Source organism: Saccopteryx bilineata, chromosome 6 (assembly GCF_036850765.1).
Source record: "Saccopteryx bilineata isolate mSacBil1 chromosome 6, mSacBil1_pri_phased_curated, whole genome shotgun sequence".
Lineage (NCBI taxonomy): Eukaryota > Metazoa > Chordata > Mammalia > Chiroptera > Emballonuridae > Saccopteryx > Saccopteryx bilineata.
This window is the reverse complement of record NC_089495.1, coordinates 207216117-207223241: the sequence shown is the minus strand read 5'-3', so window position 1 is coordinate 207223241 and position 7125 is coordinate 207216117.

Here is a 7125-nt window from a genome sequence, read left to right as displayed (position 1 = left end):
ACGTCAGTCTGAGAACTGTCCTAAGGAGGAGAAGTCACACATTCAGGAAAAGTCTACAAGGCACTGGAGTTATGGTCACATTTCCACACTTTGCAGTTAGTGTCCAGGTCCCAATGACCATGTTTCTAGCTGGCAATGATGCAGGTAGAATGGAAGAGCCGTCTGCAGCACGTATGGAGACAGAGCTTTCGTTTTCTTTAAACTGAAGAGACGAACCTAAGATGCCTTTCCCTGGAGTTCTGCAACCGTGGTGTGGTGAAGAGAACCTTCGTATACACTATGCTGGGTGAGAGAGGTAAATTCATTCAAATTAGGAGCAGGTCCCAGCCTAAAATATGTATGGGGCATTGAGACAAGAGGAATAAAGGAGACACTCTACATTAAACAAAGCAGCAGAAAATAGGGCTATCAATACCCACAACAGAGATCTTTGAAGGATAAACAAACCCCAAATATTCAGGCTAGGTATAGGAAGTGACCCTCTTGTCTATAAGAAAGAAGATCAGTTTTCCTGCTACTTGGAAGAAACACCCTAGGTTCGTCCAAAGTGTCATGAGATGGGGCTGACAGTCCTGGGCACCTTTAGCCTTTATTGGCAATAACTGGCAGGCTGGGCAAGGTCAGGTCACAGGTGGCTGGAGCAGGACTGAAAGAGACTGAACCCTCCCTTAGAGGAGTGAGGGGGCAGCTTACCTTCTAGTGTCTCTTTTTCCCACAGCAAAGACATGTCCCTGGTGGGGGCCAAGAAGCCTGGCAGGCCTTAGCTCAATGATCTTCCTTTCCACTCTTGAAGCAGGGCCCTGATGGAAGCTCTTTCATGGCATTGGAGCCTTTAAGAGTGTATGCCAGGGGTTCCCAAACTTTTTACACAGGGGGCCAGTTCACTGTCCCTCAGACCACTGGAGGGCCGGACTATAAAAAACTATGAAGAAATCCCTATGCACACTGCACATATTTTATTTTAAAGTAAAAAAACAAAACGGGAACAAATACAGTATTTAAAATAAGGAACAAGTAAATTTAAATCAACAAAGTGACCAGTATTTCAATGGGAACTATGCTCCTCTCACTGACCACCAATGAAAGAGGTACCCCTTCCAGAAGTGCGATGGGGGCCGGATAAATGGCCTCAGGGGGCCGCATGCGGCCCGCGGACCATAGTTTGGGGACCCCTGGTGTATGCTAAGAGCTGGTATTTTGCCTGATCTCTTTTTGGGCTCTATTTGCCTTTTCTGTTCCTTAAATCCATGCTTAGAAGATCTTGCTGAGGGGCTTAAAAGCCATGCTCAGAAGATCTTGCTGAGGGGCTTGTGGGTACTTATCTGCTTATATAAACTTTTTTCGTATATCTGGAACTAATTGGAAATAGACAAAACAGCATTACTAGCTGGACCAAATAAAAGAGGGTAGAAGTTTGCAGAAGAAACAGTTTGGCGTCTCCTGTAGGATCCCAGAGTCTCTCTGCTGCTGAATAACTCTGTACATTAGCATTCAAAAGAAATCTTTAAGTAAAGAGCATTATAAAAATAGATTTGCAGTAGTTCCAGGATATAACTTCCCTCTTTTTTATATTATTTACAATTGACCTTTAAGCATTTGTTGAGTTTTACTGGTAGGCTAATTAATAGTACTATCTGTTACTCTGGGTTTTGGGTGATTTAACACTGAACAATACTGCTTCAAAATGATAATAGGCTGAACATTTATACACTATATAAAAGACATTATTAATAAATATTACATATTTCCCAAATATCTAAACCACGATTTCAATATCAACAGGGCTATGAAACAGCAAATAAAAGGAGAATTAACAAAAGGCTTTTAAAATAACATATACATTTCTAACTTGGAAAATACTTTTTACACAATAAGGGATCCTTGGTACAAAAAGGAAGTCTTTGGATTTGGCATAGTATACAATTCTATATGCTTTATCATTAGTACAGTTTTAGTACAGTTTACAATAAGAGGATTGTAAACTACTATCCCAATGAACTATTGATTTACTGAGAAAAATAAGGAATGGTCAAAATGCACTCACTATTTTGTAACTACTCAGCTGACAAAGAGATACTAACCCTCTTTTTGACCTACAGTGCTTTATATTATTAAGTCAATATAAGGGTCAGTGTGCCTGGGATTCCTGGAGCAGGCTCTGGGAGCTGTGAGAGGAGTCTGCTACTTTTTTTTTCTTTTCTCCATTGATTTTCCTTCAGTCAAGCCATTAGCAAGACAATGGTTTTTCCCAAGAAGGACTTTAATCCAATCCATCACCTGAAACTAACCACCTTGCTCTGAGCAGCTGCTCAGTGCTATTTTCCACAACAAAAGCAGCAAATTAAAAATATAAATTTCAGCCTGACCTGTAGTGGTGCAGTGGATAAGGCATCAGCCTGGAACGCTGAGGTTGCCGGTTCAAAACCTTGGGCTTGCCTGGTCAAGGCACGTATGGGAGTTGATGCTTCCTGCTCCTCCCCCCCTTCTCTCTAAAATGAATAAATAAGATCCTTTTTTTAAAAATACAAATTTTACAAATTTACCTTCCCAACAGTGGGCTGCTTTAGCCCACATGAGGTTTTTAATTATTCCACAATTCCCTGAGAATTCTTTTTACAATTTTCTATTATTATTGCTAAAGCAGTGGATCTCCCCCATGAATCCCATGCCTACCACATCAGACAACAACCTTGCCACACAAAGGAATTGGGGAAGGGTAGGTGAAACTTGGAGGGGACCCAACACCCACCTTGGTCCCACGGGAGAGAGTCAGAACCCTTCTTCCATTGTTAGTCTTGCATATTTTACATTTATTTTTCCCTTCTATAATTTTTTACACACCAGTGGAGGGCAACAAGCCACCATCCTCAACCCATGAAGGGCCCACGTGCGACACCTATGTCCTAAAGAGGGGAAGGGTAGAGGCAGCTGGAAGGCCCGTATCAGATCATTCTATTTCCTATAATCCTATTATTTGTGGTTTTATCACTTATTCTGGAGTTGCCATTTATTTCAAGAAACTGATAACCAGCAAGGTCCACACCCATGGTTTGTTAATTTCTAAATCTTTTTACCTGCCATGTATTTTTTTTCTGTTTTTCTAAGATTTTTCTAAAGCAAAGTTCTGATTTTTAATACTATTCCTATCTTGTATTTTCCAAATGGACAAAACTACTTTTGACCAGTAGGTGAATATCTGAAATTAGTTTCTATTTTATACTGCCTCCGGTCACCTCCCCCTTACTCCCGCACCCTTCCCCCGCTGTTCTGCACACAGCACATCCTGGCCCTGCCTTCCATTCTTCTCTCACCCAAACCACTTACTTGCCAGCCCTTCCCCCCCAGGGGCTGAAGAAACACTTCCCTTTCCATTCAGGGCTCCCCAAAACACTGACTCATTCGAATTTCCTGGAATCAAAGGTTTCTACCTCACCAGCCTTCTTTTCCCATATTTCACGTTTGGGGTGCCGATTTACAAAATGGAAACTTTCCAGGAGAAGGCAGGAATTAGCACACCAATAAAAGCAAGAAAGTTAAGACAGACAATAATTAGTACTCAAAATAAAGGTTGTTTGACTATAGAGGTATTAATTATTACACAGGACAAGGAGAAAGAGCCAACAGAAGAGAATAATTTCTTCAGGGGAGAAATCAGACAGAGTGCCCTGAAGCCAGAGATCTTGAATCCATGAAAAGAGACATAGTGGGTTCAGGGAGAGAGGTTCAAACCATGAAATGTCACGAGAGATTTCTCGGATGAACAAAGAGAATCTACAGTACAGACAATTCACCATTTAAGATCGCCCTCTAGGTTTAAGCCAGAAACTTCCAATTTTTGACACAAGAACTTAAGCCAGGCCTTAAAATCATACACATTTAAACATTAAACAAAGACTTCACATACACAAATTATAAATCAAGAAATTTAAACGAGCGTGCTTTACTTATTCCAATTAAAATTATGTCAGATATTTTTTCTGACAAACAAAAAGACAAAACAGATTACTTACTATTTAAGCACACTGCTCAATAGATAAGGGAAAGGGTTCCACCTAGTGGCCTCTCAGGTGCTTGCAGGCCCCATCCCTGGTAGGGCTTAGGTTCAGTCACCAGAGATTTTCACTTATACACCAATTACTCAGGGTGTTTACACAGAAACATTAAAAAGGAAAGAACGAGATCTGACAAACACAGAGATGTCTCTGGAAGTCCAAGGCGAGACCAATCAATCCTGGTTAACTTAGTCTCCACTGATGCAGTGTGATGTGAAACTGATTAATCCTGGTCAATTCAGTCTCAACTATTTCTTCCTAGAGCATGAACAAATGTCCCCACTAATGTCTCCCTCAGAGAACACTACTAGATGTCTTTGGAAGTTCTGGGAAGGATGAAGACCCCACTAATCATCTCCCTAGAGCATAAACAGACGTATCTGGAGGTCCAAGGCTGAACTGACTAACCTGGTTATCTCAGTTCCCACTAACGCCCTCCTAGAGTACAAGCAGATATCCCCAGGAGTCTGAGGCAGGACCTAATCCCCAATAATTATCCTTCCAGAGTACAACCAGATGTCTCCCAGAGGAGCACAAGGCAGGACCAAAAAACTCCCCATTGACATCTTGGGCTTGGAGAGCCTACTGCATGAGTAAGATTGTGTCCAATCCACATACAGTAGTTAAAATTGACTAGTCCCGCCTGACCTGTGGTGGCTCAGTGGATAAAGTGTCGACCTGGAAATGCTGAGGTCGCTGGTTCGAAACCCTGGGCTTGCCTGGTCAAGGCACATATGGGAGTTGATGCTTCCAGCTCCTACCCCCTTCTCTCTCTCTATTTCTCTCTCTCCCTCTCTCTCTCTTCTCTCTAAAAAGGAATAAATAAAATTAAAAAAAATTGACTAGTCCCAAATAGAACAGAAAAACAAGAATTCAGAGAAAAGCTAGAATTCAGTAAAGCAAAAAGTTGCTTTACCTACCTCCTTGATTTCTCTGCTGAATTGTCCAAATCGTTAAATTTGGGAACTGGGGGCGTCTGCTGAAGAACTGTCCAAACCCTACAGAAAAACAGGGAAACTTGAAAATGTCTCAGGAGGAGTGCCTCTCCTCCAGATTCCAGTGATGTCAGGCAGTCCCCCGAAGAGACCAGCCTATTTGGGGTGTCTATACCCGGTGAAGCAAAACACAGCACCCCACATTGGGCGCCAAATGTTGTAAAGTACCTGTACCTCACTTCTGTGGGTTTATGAAGAGACACCAAGTCCAGATGAATTTTGAAGGGTTTTATTAAAGGAAGAGATTTATTAAATATGCCAGCCACATATGACTAATACGGGGCATTGCAGACTCAAATTGTGCATACCAAATACATCTCAGAAGCTGGTTATATACCCATGATTATGTTGGAATTTATGGGCATCCAAAAAGTCCAAAGTAACAGGCTTTATTGAAAGGAAGAAAGGAACCCTGCCGGCACTTCTCCAGGGAGAAAGGCATCGGTTACAGACTAGTGGTGAGTTTTATAGGGTTTGGGAGATCCTGAGGGAGTACTGAGTCAGAAGTTCTGGTATATTCCCTTTTATGATTTTATGGTTTTGGCTTCCTGGAACGCTTCTCCTTGAGGTGGTTGACCAGCTTCTTGGAACTCTTCTGCCTCAGGGACAATTATCTAGTAAGTAAGGGTGTGGTCAGGCAGCCAGGTGGGACAACAAAAGGGCAGTTGGAATTTCATATATCTATCAGATCACACACACAGGCTGGGGGGAGCATGACATCATGACACAATTATTAACAAACCCACAACATTTGTTTAGAGGATTCACAAGAATATTAAAACTGCCTAACCAGGTGGTATAGCAGTGAATAGAGCATCAGACTGGGATGTGAAAGACCCGGGTTCAAGTCCCCAAGGTTGCCAGATTGAGCGTGGGCTCATCGAGTTTGAGCAAGGCTCACCAGCTTGAGCCCAAGATCGCTGACTCGAGCAAGGGGTCACTCGGTCTGCTGTAGCCCCCCGGTCAAGGCACATATGAGAAATCAATCAATGAACAACTAAAAAATTGCAATCAACTATTGATCTTTCTCATCTCTCTCCCTTCCTGTCTGTCTGTCTCTATCTATCCCTCTCTCTGAATCTCTCTGTCTATGCCACACACACAAACAAAAAAGAACATTAAAACTTTCAAGGCAATACAATCAAAGACATTTACAAATCTGTCAGTGTCTGTCTGTCCTCCTTAGCCTAGAGGTATGTTACTCTCAGGATTCCAGGAAGAGAGGAAGAGCCAAAATAAATGTAGGGTGGTATATAAATTCAGCCTCTTACTGAAAGAGAAAAGAAGTTCCTCAGACAACCTTCAATCTATAGTTAAAACTAAATGACCCATTGTACTTGTAAGTTAGGAAGCTTCTACATTCTTCTCCTTCCCTTCCCTAAAGAAAGGATGAAATAGGAAGCCTGACTTTTCCTCCTAGAATATCCATATTAATTTTGCAAATTTTTGGTACCTTACCACAATATAGCCCCCTGTTTTTGGCAACGGGACACGTACTTGGGTCATGCGAGTGTGAATGTTTGTGGGAAAACTGGACTGATTGTGAATATAGTGTTCTGGGTATTTTGGCTTGTTTCAGTGAGGCTGAGTATGGCCCAAGTCAGTGAATGAGTGAGGATGTAGTTGGGGTGGGAGCTCTCAGGACCTGCAGTGCCTGATTTGTACAGTAAGGAGTGTGGAAACGTCACATTGCTGCTCCACCCGCAGGTGCTGGCTTTGTGGGAAAATGGGGGGTTTCATAAGGACAGGTTGGAGAAATGACCCGGGGCAGGAGCAGAAATTGATCTTGTGATGAAATAAGGTCCACATGGTTGGGATGGTAGAATTTCAGGGCAAACACTGGTCTGACTCTCAGGGCTGGGATGTTGCCTGATCCTTCGGCCTTGGGAGAGCAGGACCGGGAGGAGAACAGGGAAGACGTGGAGACCATGAAGAATCTGACCCCAAATCATGAGCCTAAAGGAGAGAGTTTTTTGTAAATATATTATTAATAGCGGGTGTGGCAGGAGGGCTTTGTTTTCTCGAGACCAGGAGTGACTGCCCTGCAGCCCTGTTTGGGCTCCTCTGACCGAACTTTC